This window comes from Aplysia californica, unplaced genomic scaffold (assembly GCF_000002075.1).
Source record: "Aplysia californica isolate F4 #8 unplaced genomic scaffold, AplCal3.0 scaffold01540, whole genome shotgun sequence".
NCBI lineage: Eukaryota > Metazoa > Mollusca > Gastropoda > Aplysiida > Aplysiidae > Aplysia > Aplysia californica.
In genome coordinates, this window is record NW_004798810.1 from 8,612 (window position 1) to 9,183 (window position 572).

Here is a 572-nt window from a genome sequence, read left to right on the forward strand (position 1 = left end):
CTCTGTGCCACCACTTTCCAAAAAATGAATTAACTCGTTAATCCGATCCGTACGCTTTGCATTGCAGTCTGTCAAAATGATTTTTTCAGAAAGACTGAAAGTTTCAAGAGCTGTTCGCACTAGAAGTATTGTAAAATGTGAAGAATACAATCCAGGGCGTACGGATTGGGTTAAGATGCTATCAATAACTCCACATGTGCCCGAACACTAAGGAGAGCCTGATTCATCTGCGTCATGACACGACAATTGACACAACAATTGTACTCCATGACCAAAGTTTCTCTTTATTTTTATTTTTTTTCTCTCCAAGTAAAGTCCGTCAGTTTCAGCTCCTCCTGGTACATTCTCAGACCTGCCGACCACTCCCAATTTTCTCTTTGCCCCTCGATGAACCTCAATGCGATTTCTGTAAAATTCTTCTTTTTTTTTTAAATCTTAAATAAATACCATTTCCATTGGCCTTCAGCAACTTATCATACATGATGTGAAATATTTAGTCTTTCCCTACCTCTGTCTCTCTCTCTCTCTGTCTCTATCTCTGTCTCTCTGTCTCTGTCTCTCTGTCTCTCTGT